This window comes from Rhinolophus sinicus, chromosome 16 (assembly GCF_057876585.1).
Source record: "Rhinolophus sinicus isolate RSI-liver-muscle chromosome 16, RSI-T2T, whole genome shotgun sequence".
Classification (NCBI taxonomy): domain Eukaryota; kingdom Metazoa; phylum Chordata; class Mammalia; order Chiroptera; family Rhinolophidae; genus Rhinolophus; species Rhinolophus sinicus.
This window is the reverse complement of record NC_142516.1, coordinates 77,586,992-77,596,680: the sequence shown is the minus strand read 5'-3', so window position 1 is coordinate 77,596,680 and position 9,689 is coordinate 77,586,992.

Below are 9,689 nucleotides of genomic sequence, written 5' to 3'. Positions count from 1 at the left end.
TGAGTATGTAACAGATTTCATTACTACTTCTAGTAGGAGGCAGTAGCCAAACCTGCTCTGGACCTGTTCACTTTTTTTTTTTTTTTTTGAGTGACGGTCTATGTGCTTCTTCTGTTGGCTTCCCTCAGCTTGATGCTGTTAGACTTTGGTCTCCTGCTATGTCTGAATATTAGTCTGGCCCTGTTTTTCCAGGAGCTTGTTGATCCATGAGATTTCTCAAGGATTCTTGTGTGCGTGTGTGCGTGCGTGCATGCATGCATGCGTGTGTGCAGGGTAATTCTCACATCCTCATTTGGCCTTCATTTTATGCCATCTTGTGGTTTATGTTGTGCTAATTAAAAAGCAGGTAGCCTGAGCTTCCTGTGTAGGAGCTTTTCCCAACCCCATGGTGCTTGCTCACACTGCAGCGTTGCAAACCAGTTAATTTCTGCATTCTTGGATAGCAGGTTTTAGAATTGGAATAAAATCGGGGCTACTTTCATGTCAGAAGCACTACATTGGTATTAAAAAGCATTCACATTTTGGGGAAACAACATAGTACAGTGGTACCTCAGTTTTCGAACGTCTTCATTGATGAACATTTCGGTTTATGAACACCGTAAATTTTATGGATCTATGGTATCATTAGATAGTAAAGTTCATGCTAAATTTGCAGTTTTAGGGGTTGATTTTAAAGGCCTGGAACGGATTAATCCATTTTGCATTACTTTCTATGGGGAAATCGTGCCTTGGTTTCAAACTTTTCAGAACTCGAACTGTTTTCCGGAACGGATTATGTTCGAAAACTGAGGTACCACTGTATAGTCTTAACTAAGGAAACATTTGGTCAATCTGTCATCATTTCAGGCTACATGGTTTGGTCAGCACAGAGAAAGAAGTAACTGAAATTCTCATTTTTAAAACCTGAACCACTAAAAACTTCTCTCAACCCTGGGCATGTTGCTTTCTATAAGTGTGATCTGGTAGACTGAGTATGTGGAAAATACTCAGGTCAGTTGATTCCCTGGTAAGTTTTCTATTCCTCATCTTATATTGATACGGTGTGAGGGAAAATGATGATATAACTAGCACTAATTGGAGAATAGGTATTTCTTTGACACTGGCTTATTATCACTTAACTTAGCGGCATCCCTGCCAAAGAAAAGAGCCAGGAATAAGAGCCCAGCGCTGGATGAAGGCTGTATCATGGGATCACCAAGGCTAGCACACCACAGACTGGATCAGCACTCCTTCTGGCAGGAGAGTTCCAGCAGCTGAGAATACATTTGCCTCTCAGCCTTTTGACACCTTGATACAACGTGAGCTTATTGCACAACCAAAAGGGAAATGAAAGTCAAAAGGAATCTCTTTCTACTTGCTTGATTTTTCAGAAAACTGTTGATTTACAGAAAACAAAAGGAAATTAACCTACCTAACAATTTTAAAATTGTTTTAAAATTCACTTCAGTTTCAAATAGTTGTAGGTTTAAAGAAAGTTACAACAGTAATTCCTATATGTTCCTCACACAGTTCCCCTTGTTAACATTTTTTATTACACTGGTACATTTGTCATAACTAGCATTGATACATTATTAATTAAACACAATTTTTTTCAGTTTTACTAGTTTTTCTCTAGTGTTTTTGTATTTCAAGATTTCCTCCAGGATACCACATTACACTTGTCATGTCTCCTTAGCTTCCACTGTTCTTTGACAATTGTTCATGCCTTCTATGTTCTTGATTACCTTTACAGTTAATGAGTACTTGTCAAGTATTTTGTAGAATATCTCTCAATTTGGGTTTTTGATATATTTTTTAAATAATTGCATTGGAATTACAGGTTTAGGTTTTGTTTGTTTATTTTTGTAGGAAGACTACATAGGTTAAAAAAGAAACATTCTTATCCTTACATCACTAGTATATGTTGTCAACCCAAATGATCACTGACAATGCTAAGCTTGATCATGTGGTTGAGGAAGTGTTCCTCAACTTAAAAGTATGTATAGCAAGCACCATGTTGGCACTTGGTAAAGATTTCTTTTATAAATTATTAGTTCATCAAGTTGTACATAAGATCTGAACCCTTTTTATATGATTCTGATATTAATGCTAGAAATAATATAAACAGGTTAAAAACTAGAGCACCCAGAATTTAAAAATCACTTTATGTGGATCCAGTTCACAGTCCAAATTTTGGATTTTAGTGTGTATTGGACTATGAATGAATCATTGCCCTTTTCTTTGTTCCCCAGGATTTAACTTCAGGATTTTATTTATCTTTACATGTAGTCATGAGAGTGATGCCAAATTCTTACACACCTCTTAATCCTTGGAGTTTGGACTTGGAGTAATGAAAGGACTGAGAGTTTGTCTGCATTTTATGAGCCAATCAATGCAGAATTTATTATATCAATCCAGGTAACAACAGGAGCTACAAAGAATGAGCAACCATCATAACTAAGAAATCTATGATGAGAGGAGAAATACATTAAGTCAGGCTTGAGAGCAGGATGGGTATCAAAGCCAAATGCCTGCACAGGGTTTTTAAAAAGCATTGATAAACTGTATGATACTAGTAAGAAGATTTAAAAGAAATGGGTGTGTTATCATTAGAAAAGTTTGGACATGTAGGTCATAGGCAGATGATATAATGATATAAATACATAAAGGAATAGAAGCAGATGGTCACTCCCAAATAATAGCTTAATAGTTAAACCATGGAAGGATTCTAGACAAGCAAGTGAAGCAAGAACACATGGGCATACGTTATTGCAGACATACAATGCATATCAGATGTCAATGTGGATGAAAATCTAGTAGAAACTTATAAAAGCAACATCTCTAGGAGAGAACAATATTGATTGAAGTACATATGGAAAACAGTTCTATTGATTTAAAAAACATAGCTCTCAAAACGGGCATGCATCTCTGATAGAAGATAATAACTCAACAGCACAGGTAGAATGTAATTATGTCCCTACTGGAATAAAACTACGGTTAGCCTGCTCAGGAAATCAGAGAAGATTATTGGTGCCAGAGGGCACTGAGAATCCAAGAGAAACAGAAACCAACAAGCACACTGAGAAAGTCAGCAGAGAAAAGGAACAAATGGGACCACTGAACATGAAAAGAGAACTAGATTATATATGCTTTATGGATAGATAACTCACAAGAGAGAAAAAGGTTACACATTGAGAAATGGCCACAAGGCTTAAAACTACAGAACTGCCCCATTTCAAATAATGTGCACTGACATTGACAGCTAAATAGGGTGAAATTGCTGAAGTAGACTCATAGGACCCAAAATGGCAATACTTACAAATCTACACTTTATTAAGGAAAAAGGGTGCCTCACAGCACAGGGTTTGGATAAAGGCCAGGTAGGAGCTCCCAGTTTTCTCCATTGAACAGGTAATTTCACTGTCAGGTGAGAACCAATGTGCACAGAACTCACCAGAAATCAAAAATGTATTCACTGCTGAGGTTTCTTACACCATGAAGGGTATGTAGGCATGTGCTTGCTATGTAAGCAGCCCCAACAGGGTCTCAGTGAGGGTCTCAGTGAGAACAGGTGTAAATTATCAGTTGCACTGTTATGAATAAACACTGCTGATAAGCTGTTGAAACCTGCCCCCATACATCTTGGATCCATGGTTACAAAACAACACTATTAGTCAATGTATTTCATTCCTTGAGTAATGAATAGTCACGTACAAATACTTTAGCTCAGGCTTATTCGAGGTCTGTGGGATTTAACCCTCATAGCACAGTTCATCCCAATTTTTGGTTAAAGCCTTTTACTAAATAAATAAATAAATAAATAAATAAATAAATAAATAAATAAATCACTTAGTTTGACAGCAGTCAGTCATTGCCTTTCAACAGTATGTAATCAAATTCACAAAATGCACATACAGATTTCCAAGTGTTGTAATAACCAGTAAGGGGTTGTATAATTTAAGCCATCCTACAATGCTGGCACAAATTGTCTCGTTTTTATATCTTTACACTTTTTCTGGGCCTCCCTTAGCTATAGCTATTAGCACTTTATGTTATATACTTGTTGAATAATTAAGAACCCTAAGCAATCTGTCATCATTTAAGTGTAAATCTTCTTTAGGCCCATTCTACTCCAGAGACATAATGTTCCATGAAATGAGAACCATAAGAGACAGCTACATTGATACCATTCACATAGTCATCATCTGAGCTCTGATCTGTTCACTGATTAGGAGAACATAGATCAATCCTGGAAGTACGCTTATTAGATTGGCCATTGTACAGCTCCTTCATTTTGTTAAAGGTGGAGGAAGTTCGGGCAGTCTTCTGCCCCAAGAGGCATCTCAGTCTAAGCTAAGAGTGCATATTTTTCACTTGTTCTAAGCGTCTGTTAAGGCACCAATATTATATTATTTGCTTTTGTAACACCCATTTATTGGCTCTCCTCCACTCACAACAATCTCACATTGCCCCCATTTACCATTAATTTTAAAGTCAAACTTTCCCCTAGAAGTCATTGATATGATGGTAGCAAGTTGAGACGACCAGGGCTTCCTCCTTGAGTTATTTCCAGTCACACAGAGGTGGGTTGGATAAGTACAGAGAAATGTGGCTATCCCATCCATTAGGCAACAGAACATTTGCACAGTCAGGCCCAAGTTGGTGAAGTACAGAGAGAAGATTATCCATCCCTTCAATCCCTTTGGAATTCGTCAAAATAATAGATATAGTATCTGTTTTGGGAATGTTTCCAGACTCTTAGACCTTAATTTTAGCCCTATTATAGGGGCTTCCAGATCTGGTATTGAAAAAGAAAATTGTTGCCAAGTAGGGATGTGTTCTTTGTGAGTTCCTTTTTCATCCCCTATGCTATGGACTGAATGTGTTCCCCCAAATTCATATTTGGAAGCCCAACTCCCCATTGTGAATATACTTGAAGTGTGGGATCTTTGAATATTTATAATAATGAGTATTTATTAAACACATACATAACAGACATTATACAATTAAAAAGTATTTTGAGCTGAATAAAAATGAAAAAATATTGCAAGATTAGTGGGATCTACCTCACTGAGTAATTAATGGGAAATTTAATGATTATATTACAAAAGAAGATTTCAAATCATGGACTTCAGCTTCCACCTTAAAAAGCAGAAAAAGAAGAGCAAATAAAACCAAAAGTATGCAGAATAAAGGAAATAAAAAATATCAGTGTGGAAATTAACAAAACAGAAAACAAGCAACAAAATCACACACAAAAAAAACAAATCTGTTTTTTTCAGAGAAATCCAGATTTATAAACATCTATTCAGGCTGATTAGAAAAGGAAAGAAGATGTAAAAACTAGCATATCAGGAATAAGAGAAGTAACAGATTCTACAGATATTAAAAAGATAAGATACTTATGAACACATTCCAATGGATTTGATAACTAAGGTGAAATGGACAAATTCCTCAAAAGACAAAACTACCTAATTTCACTGAATAAGAAATAGCCAGAATAGTCCTGTATTTATTAAAGAAATTGAATTTGTAGCTTAAAACCTTCCCACAAAGAAAACTATGTCTAGGTGCCCTTGCTGGTGAATTCTACCAAACATTGAGGAAGAAATAATGCAAATTCTACGTAATTAAGGAGAAAGTTGGAAGAGATGGGACTACTTCTCAAATTATATTACAAGGCCAACATTGTCCGGATTCCAAAACCAAAGACATTGAAAGAAAACTGCAGACCAATACCCTTCATGAATATAAATGGGAAAATTCTTAACACAATTTTAGCAAATCGAATCCACTAATATCTGAAAAGGCTAGGACATGCACAAGTGGTGTTTATCCTGGGAATGCCAGGTTGGTTTAATCTTTAATAATCAATGTAATTAGACATATGAATAGATTGTAAAGAAAAAAATCTGAGTAAATACACAAAAATCATTTGCCAAAAACCCATCTCTATTTCTAATAAAAACCTTTGGTAAATTGATTGGATATGGCAAGAATACAAGGCTTTGGTTGTTTTTTCCACAGGCATTTCTCAGGGTTGTCTGTGCAGCAGCAGGTCCTGGCTGGCTAATTCTCAGCTGAATGACAAAGCGATCTTAGAACCTGTGGGGAACAGCATGACCAGAAACAGCCACACACGCATAGGCACATCCTTAGGACAGAACTGCCCTCCCCAAGAAAGGAGGAAGTAATGCCAGGACCCCGGGAGGCTGCTGTCCAGTTCCCAGACTTGGGTTGGATCAGGTGCAGGGGTGTGCATGGGAATTCCGGTTCCTGGCATGGCTCTGCCTGGACATGGAGGGCCTCAGGCCAAGAGCCACCAAGACCTTGTGTTCTCCAGGTTGCGGAGAGGCTTCTGTGTTGGAGCTGACCCACTGGAATGATCTGGACCCTGCCAGACCCATGGCCTAGTCAAAGCTCCTCACCCCCCAACACTGCCATGGCCCACCTGCGCCCTGGGCACTCCACCCACCACCTGGGGCCGCGCTGCACAGGCACTGTGGGTACTGACCAGATGTGCCCTGGTACCGAGGCCAGGGGCCTCGTGAGATGACTTGGGCTCTGCCGCAGCTCCTTGACACAGCTGGGCTTCGTGAGGAATAGCACACTATAATTTGGGACTTGGCTGACCTCCATGCTAAAGCAGACACTAAATACCCTGGGCTCTCCAAGCCTCTCTACCCAGACAGAGGTTGCATCTCAAGGACCCCAAGAGGTAACACTGGTCTCTCCTCAACCCAGCTTCTCCCCCAAGGTCGCACCTCCAAATCTGCTGCACGCAGGTGGGCGGGTCCTATGGCCTCCTCCCTCCAGTACCCAGCTGTGAAGTGAGGGGACTGTGGCTCAGGGAAGTGACCCCTGAGAGTGGCTCAATTTCCAAAGTCTAATACAAATACAATTTGGATTCTCAAAATCATGCAAATAAACAAAAATGTGCTATTCTAACAGTCTGTCAATCACATTGTTTTTCATAAAATGATATTAAATAATGAAATAGTAAAACAATTATAGCTCAGAGACTGTACGATGTAAAATAAAAATGGAGTCCAGTGGTGTTTAAAACACATAAGAGGATCATATTGCTGAACTGGTTCTCTAGGAATTTAGGCAAATACATGAAAGACAAGTTATGAGTAAAGCATTACCACAAAACTGTGGGTGTGAGGTCCTCATTCTAACACTTTGAGCAAAACTAATACACTGCAACCAAACCTGGTTTCAAAACTCCTATTTGCTCCACCTACAAAAGGCATATCTTGGACGATGGAAGCCATCTTTCCCTTCTGTCTGTCAGTTGTTATTTAAAGTCCTGTTTCTTCCTGTGTATCTATTTTTTAAAAAATCTCAAGCTCAAATACCAAACTATTCAGCTATTATAAATGCTATTGTTGCCTTAATTTATAGTCTATCCAGCCTGATTTTTGAAAACATTTTCCTATTATATAGTTAGTCTTACATTCCTCATTTATATACCTGATATTTCCATCAGGTAATGAGTTTTGATGCTCCAAATGTATGTTCTTCCATACTTTAATGCACATATATATGCTTTATAGATATTATAAAATCAATTTTTAAAGTAATTTATTGAGTGCAATTCTGTCCTCAGCTTTTTGTTGGAGTCAGTGGTGGGGAGGGAAAGGGAAAAAGAAAAGACATTGCCTTTGCCCTCAGAAAAGGTCACAACCTTCTCTGTCTTCTTTATCAAATGGAGTCCTGTTTCTTTCCCAGTATCTTTTCTATTGACCCCACATCTAGCAGACTTTAGAACTATTTCCTATTTGTGTTTGTGTACTTGTGTTCTGACTGTCCCCCCACTAGTTTGTGAGCACTGTGAAAACGGGGCCATGTTTGTCTTGGTCTAGGTCATGTCCTTAAAGTAGAACTAGCAGAAGCCCAACAACGATTTGTGAAAAAATAAGTGAATGCATAACTCAGTTGATCAATTGGTATAAAAAACTTGACATAAGAATATAAAAGTCTAGAGAGCACATGGAAGAAGCTTTTGTTTATATTTTTACAGGGAATATCTTCTGTGTTTTCATATTATTGCAAAAATAATCAATAATGTTGATCAGACTATATTCAAAATTATGCTTCTAGGAAAAGTTATTGAAAGGAAAAACAAGAAAAAGATATGAATATTTAATGCTCCAGATGTTGGCAAAGTGGCAATTTGATCACTAAGAACATATTTTTTGCACTGTGATGAAATATATGTAATATATGTAAACACATATGTATGGCATATATAATACATATATTTTTTTCTATTTTTTAAGTGAAAGTTTATTGGGGTGACAGTTGTTAGTAAATTTACATCGGTTTCAGGTGTACAATTCTGTAATACATCATCTATATATCACATTGTGTGTTCACCACCCAGAGTCAGTTCTCTTTCCATCATCATATATTTGATCCCTTTCACCCTCACTCTACCCCCCCTTACCCTCTGGTAACCACTAAACTATTGTCTGCGTCTATGAGTTTTTGTTTCTTCGTTTGTTTGTCTCGATCCTTTTTTGTTTTCAGTTTTATATACCACATATCAGTGAAATCATATGGTTCTCTACTTTTTCGGTCTGACTTATTTCGCTTAGTATTATAGTCTCAAAATCCATCCATGTTGTCGCAAATGGCACTATTTCATCTTTTTTATGGCAGAATAGTATTCCATTGTGTATATATACCACAACTTCTTTATCCAGTCATCTATTGAAGGACACTTCAGTTGTTTCCAAGTCTTGGCCCCCGTAAATAAAGCGCAATGAACATCAGAGCACACTTGTCTTTATGGATAAATGTTTTCAGATTTTTTGGTTAGATACCCAGGAGAGGGATTGCTGGGTCATATGGTAATTCTATTCTTAATTTTTTGAGGAACTTCCACATTACCTTCCAAAGCAGCAGCACCAATCTGCATTCCCATCAACAATGTATGAGGGTTCCTTTTTCTCCACAACCTCTCCAACACTTGTTACTATTTGTCTTGTTGATGATAGCCATTCTAATTGGGGTGAGGTGATATCTCATTGTGGTTTTTATTTGCAATTCTCTGATAATTAGTGATGTTGAGCATTTTTTCATACGTCTATTGGCCATTGTCCTCTTTGGAGAAATGTCTGTTCAGGTCCTCTGCCCACTTTTTAATTGGATTGTTTGTTTTTTTGTTGTTGAGTTGTATGAGTTCCTTGTATATTTTGAGTACTAGTCTCTTAACGGAGATGTTGTTTGCAAAAATCTCCCATTCATTTGCTTGCCTCTTTGTTTTGTCAATGGTTTCTTTTGCTGTGTAGAAGCTTTTTAGTTTGACATAGAACCCAGAAATAAACCCGCATAAATATGGACAGAAAATTTTCGACGAAGAAGCCAAAAATATATAATGGAGAAAAGACAGCCTCTTCAATAAATGATGCTGGGATAATTGGAAACGCGTGCGCAAAAGAATGAAACTAGACTGCTTTCTGTCACTGTGTACCAAAATTAACTCAAAATGGATCTAAGACCTAAACATAAGACCTGAAACAACAAACTGCATAGAAGAAAACATAGGTACTAAACTTACGGACCTTGGGTTCAAAGAGGATTTTATGGATTTGACTTCAAAGGCAAGGGAAGTAAAAGCTAAAATAAATGAATGGGACTATATCAAAATATATTTCTTTTCAAATTAACTCCTTTGGGTTATAATTACACACAGTTTAAGG